The sequence below is a fragment of the Palaemon carinicauda genome, chromosome 4 (assembly GCF_036898095.1).
Source record: "Palaemon carinicauda isolate YSFRI2023 chromosome 4, ASM3689809v2, whole genome shotgun sequence".
In the NCBI taxonomy this organism is placed as follows: Eukaryota; Metazoa; Arthropoda; class Malacostraca; order Decapoda; family Palaemonidae; genus Palaemon; species Palaemon carinicauda.
In genome coordinates this window covers 32,599,914-32,618,990 of record NC_090728.1, presented here as the reverse complement: position 1 = coordinate 32,618,990, position 19,077 = coordinate 32,599,914, and positions in this window count along the sequence as shown.

Below are 19,077 nucleotides of genomic sequence, written 5' to 3'. Positions count from 1 at the left end.
AATGCCACTCCACAGCAAACTCGAGAGCCACACACACAAGAATTAACATTTACAAAGTCCAGCGTCCAGAATATACTTTGGCACTTGCATTCACACTCGGTTCTGTGCGAGGTGCCAGTTACATGATAATCGATAGGCGAGGCGAATGCAACTGAACTTTATTAAACAATCATTGAGTTTATATACAGCGACTTCCGAGGAAGAATGTCACAAAAATTCAAACCTGATAAGGCATGCCCAGCATTGATAACACAAGTTGATCTATTAGCAGTGCATGGAAGAGCAAGTGATAAGATAAAACAGCAAAACCGTTTCAGTGTACGAGCGTGTAGGAAACACGTGCGGTAGAGTTACCATAGAAAAAATCTGTTATCAGCTAATCAAAATGAGAGCAAATCCGAACAGGGTAGCGAAGATAGCTTTAGAAGTAAAAGGTGTAAAAGGTTCTGGGTCGCCAAAACCGACTTGTCAGATATGACTTCTTAGTTAGGATGAATTAAGGATAGAAAGCCATTTTCATAAATCTAATATCACAAGGCCTCTTGTGAGTACCTTCCCAACAGCTTTACATTGACATTCATATAAAAAAAACATGTACTGTAGATGAGTTATTATAAAAAAAGAACTACAGTATTACATAATTGTACTGTAATTGATAGGGCCCTTTAATATGTGGTAGACTTTACACTGGTAAGATGTGCATAGAATATCAACAGAAGTTCAATGTACAAAATAATACTCGATTTGCAATATGATACCAAACAGGCCTACTAGAGACATAATTAAATATCTTCAATATTTTCCACCAATAATATTGTATAGCTTTGTGCTTCAGATTGGTCTCAAATTAAAAGTTGACAAGATTCACTGGTGGATGATGTCCTCTTTGCAATAAACAAAACAACCTATTCATCACAAAATTGGCTTAAGTGTTTAATATAAATACTTCAATCTGTGTAAATTATATCTATGAAACATACTTGAATGTAATATATCTTTCAATAAAAAAAAATATGGCAAAATCTAACTATTTGCAAAATAAAAATTGCTACATTTAGCTCCATTAAATCACTTTAAAAAACGTAAATCCATTAAACACAGAGATCGTAATACGGTTTAAGATTCTTGAACATTTTACCGGTGAGAAATCACATAAAAAGATGCAATAATACGTGAACAAGCAATCTTAATTTTCTACAATATTTTACATTAATTGATACCATAAACAAGGCGTACTTTATGGTAAAACAAGTTTGGATTTGACACCAAGTGCCATAATAGAACTGATTCATAAAACAGTCTACATCAGCAAAAACATTTTCTTTGCATCGATTCTGTTTACTTTATAAAGAAAATGCAACACCATAAACTTTAGACATACGTAAACATAACTATCAGTAAACTAAAAGGCTTTCATATATATATATATATATATATGTGTGTGTGTGTGTGTGTATATATATATATATATATATATGTGTGTGTGTGTGTGTGTGTATATATATATATATATATATTTATATAGTAAAATATATGTATATATATATATGTTTGTGTATATATATAATATATATATATATATATATATACACATACATAAATATATATATATATGTATGTATATATATATATATATATATGTTTGTGTATACTGTATATATATATATATATATATTATGGCCTCATGGCCTGGGAACCCAAATATAAAATATATTACGGCTGGCAAGTTACAGAGCCTCACGAGTAAGCTCCAAACTCACCTATTAGTCTCTATAAAATCTGTTATACATGAAAATATTAATACCAGAGCTCTGACACCCCACTATATAACTCCCATATAGCAATATATAAAACAGTGAATATTCAAAGGTCTCTTGAGTACACTCAAAACAAAACTGGGTAATTATTATTAACAACCTCCTAATTCGATTCTTTAACAATGATACGAGCGAGTACTTAAATAATAACCGGTGACTGAAATAATACACTCTTTACAAAAAGGAATAAAATTCATATAAAAATTGCAACACTTTGAAAAAAATTACATAAAAAATGAATCACTCGAAATATTTAGTGTGACCTAAACTTAGATTAAGATGAAAGAAATGTTACACTCTGAGAATTTTATAATCACTTGACTCGAAATATTAAATCCGCATAAAGTCTTAGACTAAGACAAAGAAAAATAAATACCTATGAAAATTATACAATCAGTTGTATCACTTGAAATTAAATTTTACACCATTTAATCATAATACTTGATGAAAATAGTTAAACTCTTTCTGAAATTACATAATGAAACTCAAGTAACTGATAAACTTACAAGTTTTTGGCTTGCACGATGTAATCAAAGTTAAGCCAAAGTAAATATACTCCACTTTTTTTTACATAAATCTCACTGGACCAGTTACAAAGATTTACACAATACCAAGTACCCACCACAACACAATAAATTTAAAATTTCTGGCCAAGTTGCAGCAACGTTTCAATATACTACACACAATATGCATTGGGCACAAAATCACTTTAGAGATGACGCTCTTTCCCAAGACATGACATAGGCGCTGGAGATGGTCGGAAGAGATTGTCGACGGTAGAAATAAAGCAGGGACCACCAACGGGTCGCCATACACCATTTCAGCTGCTGAGACATCCAACGTGTTCTAAGGAGTGGTCCTTAGTCCCAAAAGGACCCAGGGAAGCTGCGTAAACCAGCCGGAGTCCTTGCAGTAGGACATCAAAGCTGCGTAAACCCGCCAGAGTCCTTGCAGTAGGACATCAAAGCGGCTTTGAGGGTGCAATGAAAACGTTCAACCCTTCCCTTGAGAGCAAGGCTGTACACGGTTGTCTCCGATGTAGGGTGATTCCCAGGAGATGAGAATACGTAAAGAAAAAGTCAGAATTCGATGTATGTGCAAGCGAAGGGAAAATGAACCGTTACCAGAGAGAAGGATCTACAATCTATGTCATTTATAAAACAGAGTAATCATGTAGAAATTATAAAATAAAAAAATAGAAAGCAGATAACCATGAACAAATTATTAGGATGGACAGGATATTCAAACTATTGACTTTATGAATAAACTGACAAACACATTCCATTAACTGATACCTAAGATACACTAATACATATGACATCATAGAGGCATTGCATTGTAGGCCTACCTGACATTACAGTCAGCAGGAACATCGTTGCTTTTGTCCAGTATTCTAAAATCCCGCAATTCTTTTCCTCCTGTGTTTTTCCAGTAGCAGCAAATACGATCAATTCATGTGTACAAACGATTACGCAATTCCACCTGAATTTAGACTTACAGCTTCAGATCCCGAGGACTTTTTTTTCTTTTTTTCTTTTTTAAGGAGAAACTATTTTAGTGAAGTTACTTTTCATAAATCAAAGTGACCAGTTTGAATATTTTTTAAATTTTAAGGTTTTAATTGAAATTCATATATATATATATATATATATATATATCCTACGCCAATCATTTCCCCAGTCGTCTCTATCTTGAGCTTTCCAATCAATACTTCTCCTTCCATCATCTACTTCACCCTTCAAATTCTGTAGAATGGAAATGCTTAAAGAATTGTATCAAACATGGTCTATGAATATTGTTTGAACTTAGACCGTCATAGTTACGAACAAACAACAGTTATAGTGAAATCTTGGAAATTATTTGTGACTTTCGATGGATATTCTAGGTTGGATATTCAAGTTACGGAATGGAAATACTTATGGGCCTAACAAATGGAGTATTGAAGTTGAAGGTGAAAAGTCTTTTATCTTTTAAACACATCTCAGTGACACAGTGTTCACACTAAATTTCCGACCACTGAAAGGTCGATATGATATTGTTCTTGTAGATAATATCATGTTTTAATCGTTAACGACTTTCTGCAACATTCCTGGGAACCCGCTGCCTCCTGATAAGCTATAGCTGAGCCATAGTTGAAAACAAGGTTACTAACAGCTACGCTCTCATTGCAAAGCACAGACAATAGATGGGTTTAGCTACTCGAGTAACTGTCTCCTTCTTTCAACCTTATCAGTCCCATTGTATAGCAGGGTCGGCCACTCGAGTCAACTCTCTCCATCAATTACTGAAGCAGTGTTTTGGCCACCTCATTTTTTCATCCGAGTTTTACAACAAAAAGAGGTGAGGGAAATGTGGAAATATTTATAAACTGGAGAGATACACTCAATATTTTGTCTAATGAATTTGATCATCCTAAATAAGCATTAGAATTAATTACTAATATTCATAAATATTTCCGTGTAATTTCATTCATTGTATCAATTCTCTTTTTTCTATTTTTACAAAATTTTTAGATGACAGGGTGTAACATTTACGTTTTGAGAGAGAGAGAGAGAGAGAGAGAGAGAGAGAGAGAGAGAGAGAGAGAGAGAGTCTTAATATATATCTTTTATTAATTTCCGTAACTGGTATGGTATTTTCTTGATATGAAATGATATTGTGTCAAAGGATTAAGAAAAGCAACCAGTGAGAAGAAAAAAAACAATTATACTGATACCTATACAGAAGAATCAGGAGACTTATAATAGCATTTCAATCACAATAAGATCTAAATTACCAACCAATTAGGACACAAAGTATAAGAGGAACGGAATACATTTTTCGAATCTAAATTTCTACCACAGATGAAACCCAAAAATAAAAACATAACTTTTACTTTTAGACAAAATAATCAATATGCGATCATCTTTCTGTGCTATTAATACAGTACAATTAATATTCCAGTATTGATAGTGAGGTCAAAAGAAAAGCCAGGAATGACTGGAGATAATATTTGTACAGGAAAGGAGGTGAGGCTGACAAAGCTATAAATTCAGGGAGTGGCTATGGTGTAAGAATTACTTATAAAATTATTAATGAAATCTCTACTGAGCAAAAAAGCAAAATTGATCTATTATAACAACAGAAGATGAAGAAAGGCAACGCTGGATGGAATATTTTACTGAGGTCATGTATAGGAGATATAAAGATAATAATTTGATTGATATACCTGAATGTGAGGAAGGCCTTGATGTGCCCATGCATGACGTCAGTATGTTCAAAGTCGAAGCTATCATTAAAAACTCAAGAGATGGAAAGCCCCTGCATACGATGGAATACCTGCTGAGATGATAATGGCAGAAAATGAAGAGACTCCCATAATACTTACAAGATTATTTTGTAGAATGTGGCGTGAAGAGGCAAAACCAGATGAATGGGAGGTAGGAGTGTTGGTGAAAATGTCAAATAAAAAGATCTAACTGACTGCAATAATTAATGATGAATCTTACTTATGTTAGTTGTTATGAAAATATATTGTATGTTCATTCTACAAAGAATAAAGAGAAAGATTGATGAAAAGCTGAGAGATGAAAAAACAGGATTTCGAAAAAGTAAAGGATGTATTGACTAAATTTTCAATTAAAGACTTGTACAGCAATGTGTAAAATATCAAAATACACTTTTGATGGCATTTGTGGAATATTAAAAATCCTTTGATATTGTACAACGGCCAATTTTGAGGAGAGTCCTGCGTTATTATAGAGTTCCTCTTAAATATGTGAATTTGATTATGTCTGTTCATGAGCATAGCAAGTGCAAAGTTAACATTAGTGGAGTCATATAAAATAAATTTCCAGTGAACAGTGTAATACTCCAAGGGAATGTGTTGCTTATATTCCTCATGGATTTTGTAATGGATAGAACAGTTGGGGAGGCTGGAGAAGGATTGTAATGGATTGTTAACAGGAAATTAACTGATCTAGAGTATGCTGATGACACTGTCCTTATCAGCAGAACATCACAGGACTTTTAATGCTTGCTTACCAATAGGCATCAAATAGCATATAAGGTTGGGCTCAGGATAAATAGAAAGAAGACAGAGATCATGAGAACGAAAAATGCAATAGAAGATGAAATATGAATAGAAATGAGAAAGAATTAATGATATGGAATCATTGTCTTTAAAATTAGAGTTTAATGAAAGATTGAGAAAACAAGTCAGATAATGGTTAGTTTAAGCAAAATATGGAAATCAAATCACCGTAAATTACATATAATAATCAGTCTATATATAGGTTTAGTGTGATCTGTGGTACTGTATGGACACGAGTCGTGATATGACAATGAAACAATATCCAAGAGAGTTTGTAGATTTGAGAACAAAACCCTCAGAAGAATATTAGGAGTTAAATGGCATGGAAGGATTAGAAATGAAACTTTAGGACACATTACCCGAGTGCCATATGTGGATGATATAATGGTGAGGGGTGGATGGAGAAGGTTTGGACATGCTCTTCGCACTCCCCAAGAGACATTAGTTCTCCACACTTACAATTGGTCTCCACAAGGCACTAGAAGTGTTGGAAAACCCAGGCCTATATGGCTGAACACAATAAAATGACAAGTAGGAGATAAGGAATGGAGAAGCAGTGGTTTAAAAGCTCAACATAGACACAAATGGCGAAATCTAACTGAGGAACTTTACGTCAATAGACGTAGGAGGAGATGATATAGATATATATATATATATATATATATATATGAAATATTTACACATACATGAAGATGTGTATATTATTATAAACGCAAATTTATATATAAACAGTATATATATATATATATATATATATATATATATATATATATATATATATACTGTACAGTATATATATATGTGTATATATACTGTATATATATATATATATATATATATATATATATATATATATATATATATGGTTGTGTATAAAATTTACTTCTAATGTCTAGATGCTGTTTAAAAATACATATAGAAAAAATATCAATTTATGAGGTAATTATTAGTTTATATACAACAGATATAACCTTTCCTTGTCTACTGCAGGACAAAGGCCTCTGGCTTGTTATTATTCTTATTTGGAGCTTGGCCATTTTCTATCAACATGCTGGTCACTGCCGATGGCCGATGCTGTTACATTTTAGGCTGATTGCTCAAAGCAATTCAATCCATTATGGGTGACTTTGACTAGTGTGTGTATATATATATATATATATATATATATATATATATATATATATATATATATATATACATATATATATATATATATATATATATATATATACCTTCTTATATTTCCCATCAAAAAATAGAAGAACCCTAAAGGAATAACCTCAACAATTTGGTAAAGGAAATGTTGATGATGATGGAGCAACAAAAAAACAATAAACAAACAGAGAGCAAAAATATTATTCAATTATTCTCTTATACCCCTGAAGACTTTCCAGACGTTATAATATTTGAGATTTAAAGCCAATAATTAGGAAAATGTTATATAATATTTTGAGTCAGTAGACATTATATGTATTCATTAAAAGTTTTAATAACAAATTAGGGAGCCTTTGTAGGGTGACGGCCAGATCCGTATTCATTCATAGAAAATGGGAATATTATAAAGTGGGGTGGACTGTGGCCGTCATTCTAAAATCGAGTTCGTAGAAAACTGGAATATTCTGAACTGTGGCCGTCGATCTAAAAATGATTTTGGCGGGAGAAGCTAACTTAAAAAACCCACCTAACCTATGCTAAAAGCTGTATCCTTACCCAGGGGGGGCGAAGACCCCTCCCCCCCTTACCTACTACGGGAGCGAGAAGATTCGTGGCCAGAGTAAGAACTCGAGCCACAAATTTTCATGTAATTTAGGGTTTTCGGAAAAAAACATGAAAGTGTGCGTTTAAGCATATATTTAAGATCTGTAGACCATTTCCAAAAGTTTTTATTCTATACAAGATAACAGTCAGAGCGATAATAAGCAAATTAGGACGCTTGGCCGTAGCTCTACAAACTACCCCAAATGAGGTTATACTTTATATAAAATTAATACATATTATATCTATAAATATTTGCTTCCATTAATTAATATCTGATGTACAAAATTATATGTCCAAAGCAGGGAAGGAAGTCTTATATCAGATCACTTCCAAGCGTATTCCTTCCGGAGTTCCAAAGGAAATTTTGAAGAAATTGTCTGGACACTTAAATCAGAATCATACAAATGTTATGGAAAATAAGGTTTTCAACTTAATACAATTAAATATTCATTAGAATACCATTTGGGAATCATTTAGGAAAATATTTTTGTTTTTTTTATTTGTAAAAGTAATTGTAATTCCTATAATAAATGTTTGAAAATTCAATACGGTCTAATTTCTTATAAATTTACATAATAATATCAGATATTTTGCGTTGAAAAAAATACTCTGAGTTATACCTAAAGGTGATGAAGACCTTGATGTTCTTATGAATGAATTCAGTGTGGTTGAAGCTGAAGTTATCCTATAAATACTAAAGGTATAGAAAACCATTGGATATCATGGAATAACTCATGAAATGATACGGACCTAAAATGATGTGACTCACATTGTACTTACAAGATTATTTTGAAGAATGTGGCATGAAGAGGCAAAACCTGATGAATGGGAGTGAGGAGTGTTGGTGAAAAAGACAAAAAAGGAGACCTGACTGATTGCAATAATTACTGAGGCATAACACTTACGTCAGTAATGAAAATGTATAGTATGCTTATTTCCAAAGAGACTGGAGAGGAAAATTAATGGGAAGCTGAGGGATAAATAAGCAGGATTTAGAAAAGGTAGAAGTCGCACTGACAAAAAAATCATTATGAGACATGTTGTAGAGCAATGCATAAAATATAGAAATACACTTTTGATGGCATAAATGGATTATAAAAAAGGCTTTGATAGTGTGCACCTGCCAATTTTATGGAGAGTCCTGCTTTATTATGCACATCCTCTTAAATATGTCAATTTGATTGTGTTTTCATGAGCATGGCAAGTCCAAGGGAATGTGTTGTCACCTAAGTTGTTTATCCTCCTCATGGATTTTATAATGCGTAAAACAGTCAGAGATGGTGGGGAAGTATTGGACTGGATTGGTTATGGGAATTTAGTGGACCTAGATTATGCTGATAATGCTGTCCTTGTTAGCAGAACACCACAGGATTTGCAATGCTTGTTTACCAGAATGCATGAAATATCACACAATGTTGGTACCAAGATAAATAGAAGTAAGACTGAAATGATGAGGACGGAGTATGCAATGGAAAATGAAATATCATTGGAAGGAGAAAGGATTAATGACCTAGAATCATTCAAGTATTTTGGGTTAAGTAAAATTTGGAAATCAAATCGTCTGAAATTACATACAAAAAAGTTAAATGGCAGGACAGGATTAGAGGTCGACAAGGTTCAAATGCTAGAGATAAGGCACCATTAAACAGAGGTAAAAGAGACTCTAATGCAGGAAACATGGCACGTCAAAATAGAGGTATAAAAGCTACTAATGCTAGAGGTTAGGCACCTTGGAATAAGAAGTAAAACAGCTTCTAATGCTAGGAGTATGGCACATCAAAATAGGGGACAAGGAACATCTGATGCTGGAATTATCGCTCCTAAAAGTGAATGTCAAAGAGCCTCTAATGTTAAAAATATGTGACCTCAACATATAAGTTAAAGATCCTCTAATGCTAGACGAAAGGCGCACACAAATAGGGGTCAAACAACCTCTACTGCTAGAAGAAATGCACCTTTAAATGGAGTTCAAAGAGCCTCTATTGATAGAAGTAAGAAAACTCAAAAATGGTACAAGAACCTCTAATGCTATAGGTAAGGCAACTCAAAATTGAGGTTAAAGAGCCTCTATTGCTATTGGCAAGGCAACTCGAAATTCAGGTCAAAGAGCCTCTGTTCTTACAGGTAAGGCAACTCAAATAGAGGTCAAAGAGCCTCTAATGCTATAAATATGGCACTCCAAAGAGATGTCAAAGAACATTTAATGCTAGACGTATGGCACTTGAAAATATAGGTCAAAGAGCCTCTAATGCTACAAGTATAGCACCTTAAAATAGAGGTCAAAGAGCCTCAAATGCTATAGGTAAGGCGCCTCAAAATAGAGGCCAAAGATCCCCTAATGCTAAAAGTATGGCACTTCAAAATAGAGGTCAAAGAGCCTTAAATGCTATAGGTTAGGCGCCTCAAAATAGAGGTCAGAGAACCTTTAATGGTATAACTATGGCAACTCAAAATAGAGGTCAAAGGGACTCAAAAGCTACAGGTAAGGCGCCTCAAAATAGTCAAGGCCCTCTAATACTAAAAGTATGGCACTTTAAAAAAGAAGTCAAAGAGCCTTAAATGCTATAGATAAGGCGCCTAAAAATAAAGGTAAAAAAACCTCTAAAGCTAAAAGTTTGGCACCTCAAAGTAAAGTTCAAAAAGCTTCAAATGCTATAGGTAAGGCGCCTCAAAATAGAGGCCGAAGATCCTCTCATGCTAGAAGTATGACACTTCAAAATAGAGGTCAAAGAGTCTTAAATGCTATAGGTTAGGTGCCTCAAAATAGAGATAATAACAATAATAATAATAATGATAATAATAATAATAATAATAATAATAAAAATAATAATAATAATAATAATAATAATAATAATAATAATATGGCTCTGTAGTTTAGGGCATGGCTATATGTCAGTTTTCCTTTTGTAGATAGATTTGAAATGAAAAGGCCAAATGTTTCGAAAGTAAGGTCTACAGAATATTGATTCAAGTGAATTAGTAAATATTTGAGCATCGTTGTATTTAACGATTCTATTATTCTTTTCGTAATAATACCGATAGAAAAGCAAGTATAGCAAGTTCATTTCTTAGACTTTATGGATATGTGGACATTTGAATCTTAAAATTAGTTTCATAACTGGTTTTGTCAATCTACCTTGGTTTCCGACGATGCAATAAAGACATCTGTCAACATAGTAGATTTAAGGAATACAAAACGAAAAGCGATCACACATTTGCCTTTCTATGATGTGTTTGCTTAGAGAACGATAAATTACATTTTCAGTTCTACAATATCAATGGGATAATTTTTTTTAAAAGAGATAATGGCTGAAAAGTTGCAAATCAAAACTTACTGGAATGCATTGCAAAATTGGGATTTAATAAACAATATCTCGAACAAAGAAAATTTTATAATAAAATATATGAATAGTATATGAGCAGTTCCATAATGGGACTGAAGTAATAATGGTTGAATTTCATATCACTGTGTTAATGTTAATAAAACATCTGTCCATCTATATATCTATATATCTAATTATATATATATATATATATATATATATATATATATATATATATATATATAAAACTTAACGTGCATATACACACACAAACATATATATGTATATATACTGTGTATATATATACCATATATATATATATATATATATATATATATGAGACAAAATAGTTCTGTTGTATCTTATTTAAGGCGGAAGATCCCTATCACAAGAATCATCTTCAACAAAGCCCAATATAATGTTTTATTAACACTAGTACAGTTTCATATATATATATATATATATATATATATATATACATACATATATATATATATATATATATATATATATATATGTATATATATATATATGCATCTTACAAATGTGTATATATATATATATATATACATCTTACAAATGTGTATATATATATATATATATATATATATATATATATATATATATATATATATATATATAAGAATGCGTCGTCTACTTCAATAATTAGAAAAGGTTAGAACCCCTGTATTATATGCTCTAATTTCATCTAGACTTCCATCCACATGTGCACATTCTAACAAATAGCCAAACCAAAGTTTCTTTCCGTTATAAGAACTTTCAAATTTCTACCTAATAATGAAAAAAGGATGAACTTGCTCAAAATGAAACCAAAGTTCCGGAGAAAATGCAGAGATGATGTTTGTGACAGGTGCAAAGAAAGTAATACATAACATTTTGGAACATGAAGAGAACGAGATACAAGAGTGGATACGTTGTATAATTGCAGAAGACGGCCATGAATCAAGGAAAGGATTGGAAAAGCATAAAAAGTTTCCATAACTAATTTCATCACAACAGAATTCAGCGTAAAAGGGAATAGTATAATTACTCATAAACTTTCATCAAGAAAAACAGTTATTTATGCTAAAAAAAAAAAGAAACACAAGAAAAAAAAAACAAGAAAGGCTTTGTTTGATACGAAATAACGAAACGTAGCTCTTAATATTAATGATAATAGTTGATACCAAAAAAAAAAAAAAGAGATGAACAAGTTCAATGTACAGGATATTTTACGAAACTGCACGCAAAATAGCAATCAAAATAATTTTATAATATATCGATATCTTAAATATCTATGCTATATTTCTGATGATAAAATTTTAATCATATTCCAAAACTATTGTGAATTATACATTTATCAAAATAATATATATTTATTAGGCGATTTAATTATTTCTAAATCGGATGACTTTGTATAAGCCTTTTTATCCGTGAAATCGAAGAGATAATTTGCTTCTGTGGAAGTTGCTCGGAGTAAGAGGAGTAGAAACATGAAAGGAGAAGAGGAAATCCTGTGTTTCGAATGTTTATATACAATTTAAATACGCTAATTAAAGAATAAAATCAGTTCGATCAAAGCCACGGAATGAAAGATTAGAAAATGTCTTAATCAGCGAGTTTAAGCGTTTTAATGTAGGCCTAACTTACACTGCAGCTTCTTCATCTATATGTTTTAAGCGTTGCATTGTAGGCCTATATGACATCACAGCTTCTGCATCTATAGCGCATTGCATTGAAGGCCTACTATTTTTTATTTTTAAATTAAGAGAATCTATTTTAGTGAAGTTGCTTTTCACAAATAAAAATGACCAGTTTTAATATTTCTATATTTTGAAGAGTTTCAATTAATATATATATATATATATATATATATATATATATATATATATATATATATATATATACATATAAAGAAAAAGTTTCCAAAGAATGGTATCAAATATGGTCTAAAAATATTGTTTAGACTTTAGACATAGTTGCGAAAAAACAACAGGTGCAGTGAAATCTTGGAAATATTTATAACATTCTCACTCACACACACACACACACACACACACACACACACACACATATATATATATATATATATATATATATATATATATATATATATATATATATATATGTATATATATATATGTATATGGTTAAAATTTAATTAACATTAATAGCAACATATCGGAAACAGTCTATTTCAAATATAGTGTGTGTGTGTGTGTGTGTGTGTCGTTTCTCTTTAAGAGTGAGCTAAATTCAAATGATTTAATTGTTCCGTTGGTCACGTCGAAAAGAAATATTTCATGCTAAAAAGGAACATCCGATTAAAATCGGGTATCTTCTCCAAGTAGTAAATGGGGGGGGGGGGGGCAGCTAACATCTATACCATTTAATATCTATGCAAAAGATACAAACAAAAATTAAATTGAAAACGCAACATGTAGCAGAGAAAAATACAATACAAAGTGACCTAAGCCATCTCTACTCTCAGGATATTAAAACCACCTGGAATGACATTCCACAGTTATTACTAGACCAAATCCGGCTGAATGAATTGTGATGAATTATTACAACTGAAACAAAATTCTTACAATTCTTCGTCAAAAGTAAATCATTTCATTCCAACAGTAAATAAAGTTTTAACTGGTTACTCAGCTACTAATGTATAGAGAGAGAGAGAGAGAGAGAGAGAGAGAGAGAGAGAGAGAGAGAGAGAGGACTCCACTCCATTCTCGGAGTTCAGAATTTTGACCACATCTAGTGAAACATTATTCCCGTTACTTTACGACTTCTGATTCGCCATTGTTTCTTTTTGCCTCATTATTAAACCATGCTCATTATTTTCAGTCAAAGAAACCACAAAATTGATTCCAGGATAACTCTAAATTGTTTCCATACAATGGGAATCTGACAGCAAAGTATATGTCGTAAATCAGCCTAATCAGCCTAGTGTAAGAAGCTCAGACAACGTGCTTATGAGCCATAAATAACCACTAATTAGAGTTTATCATAATCTCTGGATAACAATCGAATTCCTAAAGGCTGAAGTCCTTCCAGTAATTAATATTTTCCATTTTTTTTATTAAATGTCATAACTACGATATTTTATTCTATCAACTTGGAAATCAGGAGACGGAACTGTTGGTATATAAAAACACAGTTCTGAAATTTATCTTACATCTAATGATACCTTCTTGGCCTAGGCCATAAAAGCTTAAATAGATCGCGGTGTCTGGATATATATATATATATATATATATATATATATATATATATATATATATATATATATATCTAAACCACTGAAACCGAATTACGTAACTACGGAATCCTGTTTCAAGATGATTAAGTAACACCGCCTTGTTTATGTACAGCGTAAAATGAGATGACAGCATACAATAAGATGAAGTCATTTTAGACTAAAAAATAATTTTTGAAATTAACTAATTGGAGTGAATAATGCTTGGCAAATACATGGCAATATGATACAATGCGAAAAATTTAAATACACTCACCAATCTACCAATATATATATATATATATATATATATATATATATATATATAATTATATATATATATATATATATATATATATATATATACATATATATACATATATGAAGAGAGAGAGGAAGAGAGTAAGATGAAGAGTGATACACACACACACACACACACACACATATATATATATATATATATATATATATATATATATATATATATATATATTTGTCTGTATGTGTGTTTGAGCGCGTTCATGTTCCTTTCTTTTTCGCCTATCCGTATCTAAGAGGCAAGAAAGCACAAATGCCGTACATGATCTCTGTTACAAGTATAATGGTTGACACCAAAAATAAAAGAAATGAACAATATAACCCGCAAAATTACTGTTCGTTCCTGCACGCAAAATACCCATCAAAATAATTTCATAATATATCGATATTCTAAATATCTATGTGATTTTCTAAAGATCAAATTTTAATTGTATTCCAAAACTAATGTAAATTATACATTTATCAAAATAATATATATTTATTAGGGGATTTAATTATTTCTATATGGGTTAACTTATTGTATGAGCATTTTTGTCCGTGAAATCGAGGAGATAATTTACTTCTGTGCAAGTTGTTCGGAGTGGGAGGAGGAAATATTAAGTGTTTCAAATATCTATAGACGATTTAAAAATGCTAATAAAAGAATAAAATCGGTTAGATGAAAGCCCCAGATGAAGAAATAAGGAAAAGTACCAAACTAAAAAAGAAAGATTAGAAAATGGCTTAGTAAGCGAGTTTCATAAGTCAGTTAACCGCCAGCTCGTATTGCGTAGGCCTAAAGGACCGAGTCTTTTCTTGCCTCACAGCTCGGTTGAAGAAGATTCTTCAAGTGCAGCGATATAAAAAAAATAAATGCATCGTCATGATTTCGTTTTCAATATTTTATATGTTAAGCGTTGCATTGTAGGCCTATATAACAATACAGCTTCTGCATTTATAGAATATTGCATTATAGGCCTACCTGACTTACAGTATGAAGGAACATCGTGGCGTTTTTGCAGTATTCTAAACTCCAGCATTTATATATCCTCCTGTGTTTCTTTGGTAGCAGCAAAATACCATTTATTTTAGTGTAAAAACTATTTTTCACATATATCACATTATATATGCATTATGATAACAGAATAAATTCCCGGTAGTTCTTTTTTTTTTTTTTTATAAAAAATATGTAAAATTCGTAAACAGTTGTAATAATAATTAGTGCTAAAGGCAACTGAATTCTTAATTATTAAGGTTTATAAGAAATAATGAATTTATTAACAAATCTATAAACTTTGCATAGAATGTTTGAGTCTTCTTAAATGGAGAATATTTTCCGACCAGTAATGGCAGTGATGTCCGAATCGTCCTGGATAACCTGAAGTAAAGAGACTCGGGTTTTCCGAGAGTCCTGGTTCGGGTCAAGCCCTAAGAAATCGACTCCGTTGAGGATCCTTCCTCTTGGGTGTCTTCCGAATCAGGACTACCTCTCGGTTTGGGGTTCCGAGACAGGCAGGATAGAAAGAGAGTATCCTGTCACTGACGTCCCCCGGTTATCCAGCAAAACAGCAACAGGCTTTCTTTGGTCTGGTGTTGAATTCTCTCTCTCTCTCTCTCTCTCTCTCTCTCTCTCTCTCTCTCTCTCTCTCTCTCTCTCTCATCATCAACTCTTTCCTTCTTCTCTTCCTCTACTAATACATGGCCATTGGGTGAGGGAAACTGGTGATACTTTCTTTTTGCATCCTCTCTCTCTCTCTCTCTCTCTCTCTCTCTCTCTCTCTCTCTCTCTCTCTCTCTCATCATCATCAACTCTTTCCTTCTTCTCTTCCTCTACTAATACATGGCCATTGGGTGAGGGAAACTGGTGATACTTTCTTTTTGCATCCTCTTCTCTCTCTCTCTCTCTCTCTCTCTCTCTCTCTCTCTCTCTCTCTCTCTCTCTCTCTCTCTCTCATCATCATCAACTCTTTCCTTCTTCTCTTCCTCTACTAATACATGGCCATTAGGTGAGGGAAACTGGTGATACTTTCTTTTTGCATCCTCTTCTCTCTCTCTCTCTCTCTCTCTCTCTCTCTCTCTCTCTCTCTCTCATCATCATCAACTCTTTCCTTCTTCTCTTCCTCTACTAATACATGGCCATTTGGTGAGGGTAACTGGTGATACTTTTTTTTGCATCCTTCTCTCTCTCTCTCTCTCTCTCTCTCTCTCTCTCTCTCTCTCTCTCTCTCTCTCATCATCATCAACTCTTTCCTTCTTCTCTTCCTCTACTAATACATGGCCATTTGGTGAGGGTAACTGGTGATACTTTTTTTTGCATCCTTCTCTCTCTCTCTCTCTCTCTCTCTCTCTCTCTCTCTCTCTCTCTCTCTCTCTCTCTCTCTCTCTCTCTCATCATCAACTCCTTCTTATCCTTTTCCTTCTTCTCTTCCTCTACTAATACATGGCCATTTGGTGAGGGTAACTGGTGATACTTTTTTTTTGCATCCTCTTCTCTCTCTCTCTCTCTCTCTCTCTCTCTCTCTCTCTCTCTCATCATCATCAACTCTTTCCTTCTTCTCTTCCTCTACTAATACATGGCCATTGGGTGAGGGAAACTGGTGATACTTTTTTTTTTGCATCCTCTTCTCTCTCTCTCTCTCTCTCTCTCTCTCTCTCTCTCTCTCTCTCTCTCTCTCTCTCTCATAATCGACTCTTTCCTTCTTCTCTTCCTCTACTAATACATGGCCATTGGATGAGGGAAACTGGTGATACTTTTTTTTTTTTTTTTTTTTTTTTTTTTTTTTTTGCATCGGACAAGCGTTGTTCATAACCTTCCACTTAGTATTAATATATATATTTCACTTTGTAAGCATGCGTATGTATGAGACAACCTTGGTCAACTGTTATGGAAAATTGTATGATTGAGAAGTATTTGATCGTTAAACGAATTCGTGCTAGAATATTTCAGAACAAAAAGTAATATGTTGATATAGCACGAATCCCTCTCAACACCCTGACTCCGTGAGACTATCGAGGAACTGTCTGAGTGAGAAAGAGAGCATCAAAAGGGACAATAATTAAGCGAAGTCCAGAGGTCTAACGTTAACTATTATGCATTTAGGTTATGAATTCTAAAACATTATTTGATTTTTCTTATATCGCTTTGCGCATAAACCAAAAGTTAGATAGGGCCGTGGTTTCGAAAATTGCAATAAACTATTATAAGACAAGGCGTGGCTTATAGTCAGAGTTGCCTACATGTATTCATTAACGGCCACAGTGATTACACGTATTCACTGGAAAGTTTAGTGAATTCGTGAAATCACTGATTACATATTTTCACTGTATCATATATACATATATATATATATATATATATATATATATATATATATATATATATATACACACATATATATATATATATATATATATATATATATATATATATATATATTATATATATACATATATATATATAAATATACTGTATACATATATATATATATATATATATATATATATATATATATATATATATATATATATATATATATATATCAGAGTTCGTCGAATATGTCACGAATTAGAAAAGGTTAGAACTACTGGATTATATGCTCTCATTTCATCTAGGCTTCCATCCACATGAACACATTGTAACAAATGGCCCAACCAAAGTTTCTTTCTAATATAGAAACTTTCCAATTTCTATCTAATTATGAGAGCAAGGATAAATTTGCTCAAAATAAAGGCAAATTTCTGGAGAAAATGGAGAGATGGTGTTGGTGACCTGTGCAAAGAAAGTAATATAAAACATTTTGGAACATGAAGAGAACCAGTTACAAGTGTTTATGTTGTATAATTGTAGGAGACGGCAATGAATCACGGAAATGGGTGGAAAAGCATAAAAGGTTGCCATAACTAAATTCCTCACAACCGAATTCAGCGTAAAATCAATATAATTACACTTTCATTAAGGAAGACAGTTGTTTATGGTAAAAAAATAATCAAGAAGGTCTTAGTAAAAGGCCTCAAACTACTATAACTTTCTTAGGATATGAATACTCCGTAACATTCATAAATAATGATAATGGTCGATACCAAAAATAAGACATAAAACCAGGAAGACGAAACGATATTATTCGCAACTACACGCAAAATACTCATCAAAATAGTTTTTTAATATATCGATATCTCAAATATCTATGTGATTTTCTAATGAATAAATCTTAATTATATTCCAAAACTAATGTGAATTATACATTTATCAAAAAAATATATATTTATTTTGGGGATTTAATTATTTCAATATAGGCTGACTTTGTAAAAGCATTCTTGTCCGTGAAAACGAAGAGAAAATTTGCTTCTGTGCAAGTTGCTCGGAGTGAGAGGAGCAGCAACAAGAAAGGAGAGGAGGAAATCCTAAGTGGTTCGAATATTCATAGACAATCTAAAAACGCTAATTTAAGAATAAAATCAGTTAGATCAAAGCCACAGATGAAGAAATAAGGATAAGTGCCAAACTAGGAAGAAAGATTAGAAAATGCCTTAGTAAGCGAGTTTGCACAACACCCAGTTACCGCCAGCTGCCTA